Here is a 7,838-nt window from a genome sequence, read left to right as displayed (position 1 = left end):
ATACTCCGATGTGAATACTAATCCTTCTTGATCATCGAGATTGTCTTGCCAATCCTTTTCAACCAGTGTGTCTCTCTTCAAGTGGATCCGATCATTCTCCCCATCCGCAAGATCAATTCTAAGTTTTCTCAACGGTGTTCATTCCAACTGCCCCAAGTTGCCTTTGTTTTTCCCGCCCTCCCACCCTTTTTGTTCAAGGACTCAGATATCTTAATCATGTATCCTTTTATTGATGGGAAGTTTCTCCATTCTTTTCCGTCAATGTTCTTATCTGGTGATTCTCAAAAAGATACTAACGGAGCTCCAAGTTCATCACTCTTCATTCTCGTTTTCTTCTCCGGTGGATTTACCTTAAGCTTTCGGTGTTGATCATATCCTTATCCTTGTTCAAATGCTATCCCATGCTGGTGCCTCTCATAATTGTTCATCTCTCTCTATTCTTATTCGGAGTGCTCAAGATATCTCAGAAGATTCGTGTTTCCATTCTCAATCCGTTCAAGCTCTTTCGAGATTGGTATCTCATTCAAGTCATTTAATTCAACCGGTGCAACATCTCTTTTAAATCTTTTCAACGGTGTTTTCTTTTGAGTGGGCCCTAACCCAAGGTCTTTTCCCAGGATCTTACCTGACTCTTCTATTTTCCCAGAGCTATCCTAAATTCTTCTCCAAGTTTGACGTAAGAATGAGTTATCATTAGTCAAATGATTTTCTCCAAGATCTTTCAAATTCTTTTCATAGTTGGCTCAACCTCTTCGCTTTTGATTCTTCCGGTGTGCCTCAATAATTCTTGGTGGTGTTTCTCGTTGTCATTCTCATCATTTGAAGACCGAAGAAGAGTTTCTCTTTAATCTTGCTCTATTCTCTTCAAGATTCATGGTGCTAGCTTGTTGCCATCCTCTCATAATTGTTTTCGATTGTGAGAATCTTTTTCACCCATCAGAAGATATTCAAGAGTCTTCTCAGTTTGTCATCCGGAGTCCATCAATTCAGGTTTATTCATTCTCAGCTGTCAGTTATCATTCTCCTATCTTGCCGGTGCATCTATCGAATATCCTCTAATCAGTTCTTGATCTATTTGTTCTCATGTATCTAGTTTGTCTCAAGCACCTTCGTTCATTTGCTAATTCTTACCGGTGATGCACCCTTACTTCGATCATTTTCAATTCTTACGGTGGTTCTTTCAAGATCTCTCTTCCTTGTTCATCATATCAATTCATTTGTTGTTCCAATCCTACCGGTGGTTCGTTGAAGACCTTCTCAAGTTTTGATATATCTCTTTTAATCCTTTCTACGAGAATAAGTAGTAAGCCAAATCCGTTGATTGTCATCAATTTAATTGGTGAAGGATAAGCATAACATAATTCTTATTCTTGTTCATCCAAGTGATTAATTCTTTATTCCGGAGGCCCTTCAAATTCTCGGTTTCATTTGTTTCATCTTCTCTTTTTCCCGGAGTTCCAAGCTCTAATTATCACGGAGATCCATCTAAATCATTGCAAGGATTCACCTTGTGTTTTCAATTTCTCTTTCTGTTCATTCCTTTTGTTTACCGGAGTTCTTCATGGAGGTTCTACATGATGGTTCATCAAGGATTTAATTCCCTTCTCAAAGTTTTCATCGAGATTCTTTCCTAAGGAGCTCAAGCTTTCTTCATATGGTAATCCTGAGTGCAATTCTTTCTACCATATTTTGGAGGTGGTATTATGTCATTCTTGATAATTTGAGTTCATGTTCCATGATTCACATGTTGTTAAGTATGAGATATTTTAAATCCATCAACCTCTTCGTTGGAGTTATCTCGGGTTATATTTCACCTAAAGCCTTCCCTATGGCTTGTTGCTATCTATGTTGGTTATAAATGACACAAGTTATTCATCTATCCTCCCGGTGAAATAAGTTTCAAGTCTCCTTGTTCTTACCAATCAAATTTATTCCGTGAGTGGCAAGTTGTCACCTCATAGTTTTGAGACGTCTTCTATAAGTCCATATCAAGCTTATCCTTTTCGTTGTTGGTTTTCCAACAACTCCGTTCGACCCGTTTCCAAAGGATGCCTTCTCAAGCTCTTTTGTGGCAGAAGTTGGCATTTTCTCCTCAATTCTCCTATTTCAATTATCCATCTTCTATTCTTTTGTTCCGGAGTCATAGTGATGTTGCTATCTTCAACCTTTCCTTTTGTTTTTGTCAGGACCTTGTTCCTTTCTTGCTTATTCATTTAACCGGATTGTCGTGCCTTCTTTTCAAGTTATATCACCTTATCAAGTTCTTATTCAATTCCTCCCTTTTCTACCGGAGTGCTGCCCGAATTTGGTCTTCCTTGATCCCCTTCCTTAATCGGAGTGTTTTCTATGTATATCTTCCCTTCAACCTCTAGGTTTTCGCAATGTTCTTTGTCCCTCTTTTCTAACGGAGTGTTTTCAACTTCGTTCACCTTCTTGTGTTCTTTTCTCGAATTTGTTCAAACTTGCAAGGTTCTTTGGTTTCACTCGTTTGTCGTAAGAAGCAACTTAGTTTTACCGTTTCTCTTCCTTTTCCGTTTTCCCTCCGGTGCCATTCTAGATCTCGGGACGAGATCCTCTCGTAGTGGTGGAGTGTTGTAACGCCCCAAGACCGGAGCTTCAGTTGCCTTCCAGGGTTTCCAGTTTTCGCCGTGTGTTTCATTTGTGCCTGCCCTTTTATTTTTTGCATTGCACCATGTCATCATGCCATCATCTCATAAATCTTTTGCAACTCAGCTAAATAAATTGCATGGGTCTTTGATCCATTTAAATCGAGGGAAGTCACTTGTGATATCTCTTTATAACATATTGAAGCCTCTCAATATTATTAGAGAGCTAAAATAAAAATATTCCATTCTTTTGGAATTAACCAAAACACACTTGAAAAATCCCCACTCCCTTTCTACTTCAAGTTTGGTCCCCAAACTTTGCCAACATTTCTTTTCCCATTTATCGAGGCTCCTCCTAAATTCTAAACATTTTTGGACTCTTCTAAATCCAAGTCCTTGTTCAAACCTTTTAAATTAAATTCAAATGACTTTGAATTTAATTCTTGCAATCTTGCCCACTCCATTTTTCTTGGGTCAAGCTCATTTTTGTGAGTCCGGAAAAATTATCCGCATGCCCAAATTCTTGTCCACTCATTTCTTTTCTCTCCTTTTCTTTCTTTGCTTTTCTGTTTTTAGAAGAGTTTTGAAAAGAGAGGGAGTGGAGAGCCCAGCCGCCTCCCTCTTCGCTGGGCCGGCCTCCTAGGCCCACCAACCCTCCTGAAGCCCAGCCGCACCGATAACCAACCCTAGCTCTGTCCCTCGATCCCTCTCTTCCCCTCGAACCCTTCCTCCAGCGCCGCCATCTCCCTCGCTCATCCCGATCCCCATCTCACTCTCTCCCTCTCGATCCCGCGCGCCTCCCTCTGCAGCACCAGGCCGCGACCGCGCCTCCTCCTCGCCAAATCCTCGTCGCCCGAGTGCTCGAGGAGAGGAGCCCCTCGAGCACCCGCGCCCGCATCCGTCGTCCGCCGCCGCCTGGCCCGTTCGTCCGCCTCCTCGCGCGACCACAGCGCCTCACCGGACCCGGGGAGCACCGCCGTCGCCTGCAGTCACCGGCGCCCACAGCTCCTCGCCGGACCCGGTCCCGGTCCCCGTGCCCTCCTCCCTCTCCGTGCGGCTCCCTCCCCGCGCCTCTGCTTCGCGCCTCCCGAGCAGTGCCGGGATGCTCTTCCTCCCGCTGCGTCCAGGAGCGCCACCACCAGCTCTCCGCGCCGCGCCGTCCTTCCTCGCTGCCGGCATCCAGCCTCCCCGTGCTCGACCCCAGCCTTCTCTGCTTTGCCTTCTCGCCGGAGATTGCGTCCATGTCGTCTTCTTCACCTCCTGCCCGAGACCCACCTTCGGCCTCGCCATGGTTCGCATGTACCAGCTCCGTCCAACAAGGACGTCGCCCGTTGCCTTTCCTGTCGTTGCCAAGACTAGTGAACACAGGGACACAAGACCGCCTCTATGGTTTCCTGTCGACAAGTACGTTCTTCAAGCCTGGCAAGTACCTGGACGCCCGATGCCTAGAACGCCTACCGTCGACCCCGTGGATTCGCCAAGTACCACGACCATCGCGTTCCGTTTCTTCACTGTCAAGGCTGAGAGGACGCCAAGTACCATGAAGACGAGGACCCGTGTACAACTACCGTCGACCTGAACATCTACGAAAATGTGTACAACTACCGTCGCCACGTGAACCACTACTTCCACTACTGTCGTCATGTACAACTACTTCCCACGACGACCCGAGAATGTCTACTTCCTCTACATCGTACCGAACTCGACCCGCCCCGAAAACGCACGCTTCGAAGGTATAACGCCGAGACGACGCCCGTGACCTAATGCATGTGTTGAATGAGATGCATCGTTTGCTCCGTGATCGAATCGTCCTTGCGATGACCCTCTTCTGCCGTGCCACCGTCCCGTGGAACCCGGAATTCGGGATCACCCCACCATCTTGCATGACTTGCTCACGTCACACTTCCTTTTGCACCGGTACCTCCATGAGTTACCGGGACCGGAATGTTGCCGTGGCATCATTTTCGGATTCGTCGCCGTGGCACCCTTTTTGTTCCGCCATGGTGACCAAATGCTTCTTAATGCTCTTGTCAACATTTTCATAAAAATTGCATAAAACTTGTATATGTCATCCGCATCATGATAACAACATTTAAAATGTTTAACTTGTTGTTGCATTAAATTGCTAAATGCATATGGGGCTTTACCGGATTTGTTGTTTTTATATCCGGCCCCATTTAAATTGTTTAGATGGTATAGTTTATATTATGCTTCACCTCTTGCTATGTTTAACAACAGTTAATATTGTTGGGTAGCTTAAACGAGAGATAACTAAATAATTGATGTGGTGTTTCGTCAATATGCAACTCGTTGCATATTGAGCTCCACTTAATTGTAGGATTGTTTGTGCACTTTCCCATGCCATGCATATTTAAACCGGACATGCATCATACTTGTTTGCGCATCATGCCATGTTTATGTGATGTTTGTTTACTATGTTGTTTGTTTCTTTCCGGGTTGCTTCTCTCGTTAGCTTCGGTTTCGTTCCGGAGTTGTGAGGATTCGTTCGTCTACGACCGATTGTCTTCTTCTTGGACTCGTTCTTCTTCCTTGCGGGATTTCAGGCAAGATGATCATACCCTCGAAATCACTACTATCTTTGCTATGCTAGTTTGCTCGCTCTTGCTATGCCAATGCTACGATGCCTACCTTTTGCTTGTCAGCCTCCCAAATTGCCATGTCAAACCTCTAACCCACCATGTCCTAGCAAACCGTTGATTGGCTATGTTACCGCTTTGCTCAGCCCCTCTTATAGCATTGTTAGTCGCAGGTGAAGATTGAAGTTTGTTCCTTGTTGGAACATGGAGATGTTGTTCCTTGTTGGAACATGTTTACTTGTTGGGATATCACAATATATCTTACTTAACTAATGCATCTATATACTTGGTAAAGGGTGGAAGGCTCGGCCTTATGCCTGGTGTTTTGTTCCATTCTTGCCGCCCTAGTTTCCGTCATATCGGTGTTATGTTCCCGGATTTTGCATCCCTTACGCGGTTGGGCTATAATGGGAACCCCTTGACAGTTCGCCTTAAGTAAAGCTCTTCCAGCAATGCCCAACATTGGTTTTACCATTTTCCACCTAGCCTTTTCTTTCCCTTGGGTTCTGCAGACTCAAGGGTCATCATTTTTTTAACCCCCCCCCCCCCGGGCCAGTGCTCCTCTGAGTGTTGGTCCGAACTAGAGTCCTGTGCAGCGCCCCCTCGGCGAAACTCGAGGTTTGGTTTTAGTTGTACGGAGCGCTCATCTGAGTGTGCCCTGAGAAAGAGATATGTGCAGCTCCTATCGGGATTTGTCGGCACATTCGGGCGGTGTTGCTGGTTTAGTTTTACTCTGTCGAAATGTCTTGTTGTACCGGGATACCGAGTCTGATCGGAATGTCTCGGGTGGAGGTCTATTCCTTCGTTGACCGTGAGAGCTTGTGATGGGATAAGTTGGGACACCCCTGCAGGGTATTATCTTTCGAAAGCCGTGCCCGCGGTTATGGGCAGATAGGAATTTGCTAATCTCCGGTTGTAGAAAACCCGAAGTTGACCTTAATTAAAATACATCAACCGTGTGTGTAACCGTGATGGTCTCTTTCCGGCGGAGTCCGGGAAGTGAACACGGTGTTGGAGTTATGCTTGACGTAGGTTGCTATAGGATCACTTCTTGATCATACTTTTATCGACCGTGCTTTGCCTTCTCTTCTCGCTCTCATTTGCGTATGTTAGCCACCATATATGCTAGTCGCTTGCTGCAGCTCCACCTCATTACTCCATCCTTCCTATTAGCTTAAATAGTCTTGATCTCGTGGGTGCGAGATTGCTGAGTCCCCGTGGCTCACAGATACTTCCAAAACCAGTTTGCAGGTGCCTATGTTACCGTGCAGATGACGCAACCAAGCTCAAGGAGGAGCTCGATGAAGATCTTGCCCTTTGTGTTGTTTCGTTCTAGTTGATCAGTAGTGGAGCCCAGTTGGGGTCGATCAGGGACCTTTGTCGCATTTGGGGTTCTTCTTTTATTTTGGTTCCGTAGTCGGACCTTGATTGTATCTGGATGATGTAATGCTTTATTCATGTAATTGTGTGAAGTGGCAATTGTAAGCCAACTATGTATCTCTTTCCCTTATGTATTACATGGGTTGTGTGAAGATTACCTCACTTGCGACATTGCTTTCAATGCGGTTATGCCTCTAAGTCGTGCTTCGACACGTGGGAGGTATAGCCGCATCGAGGGCGTTACAAGTTAGGAGAAGAACTGTTGTGGACTACAGGTTCCATACAAAGGAACAACAGGACTTTTATGAGACAGTGTTGCTTGACAAGAAGCCTATAGTATGTGATATGAGATGGGTGGACTGGGAGTACATCAGGGAAAATGAAGAACACTATCATGGAGTCTATGATAGTTTCAAGTCTTGTGGAGTAGAGGACTTTGTTGGGCAGAAGCTCACAAAGTGAAATGATGAGCTTATTATGCAGTTCTACTCCATAGCTCATTTCTACCCAGATGGAAGGATTGTCTGGATGTCTGAAGGTACTAGGTACCAGTCAACAGTTGAAGAATGGGAAAATTGATCAATGCTCCTAAGGAGAATGAAGATGACTTGGATGTCTATGCCAAGAAGAAAAAGGATCACAACACCATGGCACATATGTATGGAGAGATCCCAGATGCTGCCCTTGAGACACACAAATTTGGATCAGTACATTACCTTTTGTCAGGTTTGCCAACAATCAACTGGATCCTCAGGCACACTCTATTGCCAAAGTCACATGATCACAAGATGATCAGAGGCCATGCAATTAACCTGTTTCGCATATTGGATGTGCCTCAAAAGTTCAAAGTCATGAGCCTAATTGTGGAACTATAAGGAGAACAGCTGCAGATCAGAAGAGAAGTTGTGGGTATGCCCCACAGATCCAGGAGCTAATCAACTCCAAGATGGACACTGGCACATATCTCTTGGACAAGGATCATATTCCCATCTACCCAAACTTTGAGGACAACACTGTGGTAATGGATGAGAATGAACCATCTTCTGTGCAAGCACAAGCAAAGAGGGAGAAGGCAAGGACTGAAAAGTCTGCGAAGATGCCAACCATTGATGAGTCATCTCAGTATCTTCTGAAGAGCAAGCAAGATCAGCTTGGCTGCTTGATTGCCTCCACTCCAAGGATTGAGAAGGGATTGGCCACCCTGACTCAAAACCAGGAGAGCTTGGAGAGGATCATGGAGCAGAAGTTCTATGAT

Source organism: Triticum aestivum, chromosome 7A (assembly GCF_018294505.1).
Source record: "Triticum aestivum cultivar Chinese Spring chromosome 7A, IWGSC CS RefSeq v2.1, whole genome shotgun sequence".
Classification (NCBI taxonomy): domain Eukaryota; kingdom Viridiplantae; phylum Streptophyta; class Magnoliopsida; order Poales; family Poaceae; genus Triticum; species Triticum aestivum.
This window is presented reverse-complemented; position numbering follows the sequence as displayed.